We start from the raw sequence: 4,235 nt of genomic DNA on the forward strand, positions 1-4,235 counted from the left end.
TATGTCGATGTACCGCTGTGCTGTAAGGGTGCTGTGGATGACAAACAAAGAAGTCCTGCTATGAAATGATATGGTAGCCCAGACCATCACTCCTGGTTGTCAGGCCATATGGCGAGCAATGGTCAGGTTGGTATCTTACCACTGTCCAGGTGGCTCCAGACACATCTTCGCTGGTCATGAGGGGTCAGTTCAAAGTGAGACTCAACACTGAAGCAATTCTTCTCCAGTCAATGAGATTCCAGGCTGAATGTGTCTGACAACAATGAAAATGGGCTTATCGTTGTACAGAGGTCAATGACAGTAGGTGCAAGGAGCACCATGAGCTTATTCTCCTCTTTGTGAGCAGCCTATTAATGGACCTTACAGTCACTGATGCAACAATTGCAAGTCGGATTGACGATAATGATGAATCCGGGGATATGAATGCCTCTCTGACGACTGCTCGGTTCTCACGTTCTGTCGTCTCTCTAGGTCGACTGTTTTCTGCTTTAGGCTATGTTCGCTCATGGTTCACACATTTCTGTCAACACTGTCGAATAGTGGCATGCTCCTATTCAAATGTTGAGGGATTCACCAATTACTCCAACTGGCTTCTTTGAGCCCAACTAAACATCCTCTCTCAAATGCTAACATCAGCATATAGTGTTCAAGTGCTTGTCTGCAAGACATATTTACTGTCCAACTGAGTACTCAGAACGAAATTCGCAGAAACTTTGTTTCCTTGTATCAATATGTCCCCTGTTTACTATCCTTATCAGCTGCATGGAGAAATTGTACTGCAGCATCACAATTCATCTATGATCGATCAAAGTTTACAGTTTTTCCTTTTCCATCGATTCCTGTATGGATATCAATTTGTGACTAATTTGTATAACTCTGTAGTGACTTAGAATACGCATATGGTATATAAATATACACTGAAGAACCAAAGAAACTGGTACCCCTGCCTAATATCGTGCAGGGCCCCCGCATGCACCCAGAAGTGCAGCAACATAAGGTGGCATGCACTCGGCTAATGTCGGAATAGTGCTGGAGAGAATTGACACCATGAATCCTGCATGGCTATCCATAAATCCGTAAGAGGACGAGGGGGTGGAGATGTTGCAAGGCATCTCTCATATGTTCAATAATGTTCGTTTCTGGGGAATTTGATGGCCAGTGGAAGTGTTTAAACTCTATTCCGGATGTGTGGGCTGTCACATTGTCCTGCTGGAATTGCCGAAGTCCATCGGAATTCACAATGGACGTGAATGGATACTGGTGAACAAACAGGATGTTTATGTTCGTTTCACCTGTCACAGTTATATCTAGACATATCAGGGGTCCCACATCACTCCAACTACACATGCCCCATACAATTACAGAGGCTCTACCAGTTTGAACAGTCCCTTGCTGACATGCAGAGTCCATGGATTTATTAGGTTGTCTCCATACCCATAATCGTTCATCTGCTCTATACAATTTGAAACGAGACTCGTCGAACCTGGCATGTTGGTGCTGACATGCCCAGGTGAGGCGTGATGCTTTTGTTTTGTGCAGTCATCAAGGGTACACGAGTAGGCCTTCGGCTTCAAAAGCCGTACCAATGATGTTTTATTGAATGCTTCAAATGCTGACACTTGTTGATGGCCCAACATTGAAATCTGCAGCAATTTGTGGAAGGGCTACACTTCTGTCTCGTTGGGCGATTCTCTTCAGTCATCGTTGCTCCCTTTCTTTTTCCAGCTGCAGTGATGTCAGAGATTTGATGTTTTTTGGGATTCCTGATATTCATAGTATACTTGTGAAACGGTCGTATCGGAAAATCCGCACTTTGTCACTACCTCTGAGATGCTGTGTCCTATTGCTCATGTACCGACTATAACACGACGTTCAAACTCACTTAAATCTTGATAACCTGCTATTGTTGTTGCAGTAAGTGGTCTAATAACTGCGTGAGACACTTTGTTGTCTTATTTAGGAGTTGCCGACCTTAGCACCATATTCTGCTTGTTTACAAATACTTGTATTTGAATACACATGTCTATACCAGTTTATTTAGCCCTTCAGTGAATATATTGTACAAAGGGGAAATCTTAGTAAAATTCTCGTAAAGTTCTTGAGTGATTTACAATAGATTTTTACGCAATAGTCTAATAAACATTCAGACAGGTGGAGGCTACATTTTTAAAATATTTGTGTTATATATATATATATATATATATATATATATATATATATATATATATATATATATATATATATTTGGTTGGCACTGAGGCGTACCCTCCAATGCTATCCATACAAAATCCATCGGCATCATGAACTTTTACCTGGCGATTTAGTGAAGTGGAGGGCATTTGCGGTGTGGGCGTTTCAAAAGATGGCGGAAGATGACGATTGGTTGAGTAACGTGTTGTGGACCGACGAAGCTCATTTCACACTCCGAGGGTCTGTCAACGCCCACAGCTCCAGAATTTGGGCTACCGAAAATCCTAGAACTGTCGTGGAAACTCCAGTGCACGACGAGAAAGTCACGGAATGGGTTGGATTTACCACATCTGCCGTTTTCGGGCCTTTTTCTTCGACACCCCAATGCGTGATTCTGGTTTTGTAACTGCTACCGTGACAGATGAGTACACCTATATGTTACAGAATCGCACCATCCCCAGCCTGGCTGATTAACACCTGCTGAAGCATACGATGTTTGCGCAGGATGGCGCTCCTCCCCATATTACTAGATGAGTGAAAGATCTCTTGCGCGGGTCGTTTGGTGATGATCATGTGCTCAGCCGCCACTTTCGTCATGCTTGGCCTCCCAGGTCCCAAGACCTCAGTCCGTGCGATTATTGGCTTTGGGGTTACCTGAAGTCACAAGTGTATCATGATCGGCCGACATCTCTAGGGATGCTGAAAGACAAAATCCGACGCCAATGCCTCACCATAACCCGGGCATGCTTTACAGTGCTGTTCACAACATTATTCCACGACTGCAGCTATTGTTGAGGGATGATGGTGGACATATTGAGCATTTCCTGTAAAGAACATCATCTTTGCTTTGTCTTACTTTGTTATGCTAATTACTGATATTCTGATCAGATGAAGCGCCATCTGTTGGACATTTTTTGAACGTTTGTATCTTTTTGGTTCTAATAAAACTCCATGTCATTCCAAGTATGTGTGTCAATTTGTACCTCTCTATCTACATTATTGCATGATTTATTGACTTTTCAAATTTATACTGACTTTTTGATCACCCGGTATATCCAACTGCTAAACGATTGCCAAATGATTTACTAAAGTCCCAGAACTTAACGTAAGATCAACAACAGAATAACTATATATTGTTTTTAAAAAAACTTCACAGATCTCTAATACAAAGAACAAATACATCAAACATTGACAACCAGGCATTACATGGAAGAGTATGTTTTAAAAAATTTAGTCAGATTAAGTTTCACCTAACAACCCCTAGTGAAATAAGTAAAATTATTAAATCTTTGAAAAATAAATGTTCTGTTGGAGTAGATGAATATCTCTAATATGATATTATAACAATGTGGAGCAATTACAGCTGATGTTCTGAGTCACATATGTAATGAATCACTAACTCAAGGTATTTTCCGAGACAGGTTAAAATATGGCATTGTCAGGCCGCTCTACAAAAAGGGGGACACCGCAGATGTCAATAATTATCAGCCAGTATCCTTGCTTATAGCATTTTCAAAAATCTACGAGAAAGTACTGTACTCAAGAGTGGTTAGTCGTCTCAACAGTAATGGGGTATTTAGTAAATCGTAGTTTGGATTTCAAAAACGCTGTTCCACTGAGACAGCAATATACAATTTCACTGTCCACATAATAGAGTCTTTAAATGGTAGAATGTCACCAATAGGAATTTTCTGTGACTTTTCCAAAGCAGTTGATCGTATGAACCATGACATGATATTACAGAAATTACAGTTCTGTGGTATAAATGTAATACTATACCATTGGTTTAAGTCGTACCTATAGAACAGGAAGCACAAAGTTTCCTTATATGGGTCAAGTGATTTAAGTAAGTTTGCCACTTCATCTAACTGGGGTGAAATTACATTAGGTGTTCCACAGGGTTCAATCATGGGTCCCCTTCTGTTCTTGAACAACCTCCCTTCCTATCTGAAACAGGAAGTTGAAGTGACACTGTTTGCTGATGATACAAGCATCATTATTAACCCAGTAAAAGAAATTCCAATTGAAAATAATACAGATACAGT

This window comes from Schistocerca gregaria, chromosome 2 (assembly GCF_023897955.1).
Source record: "Schistocerca gregaria isolate iqSchGreg1 chromosome 2, iqSchGreg1.2, whole genome shotgun sequence".
Classification (NCBI taxonomy): domain Eukaryota; kingdom Metazoa; phylum Arthropoda; class Insecta; order Orthoptera; family Acrididae; genus Schistocerca; species Schistocerca gregaria.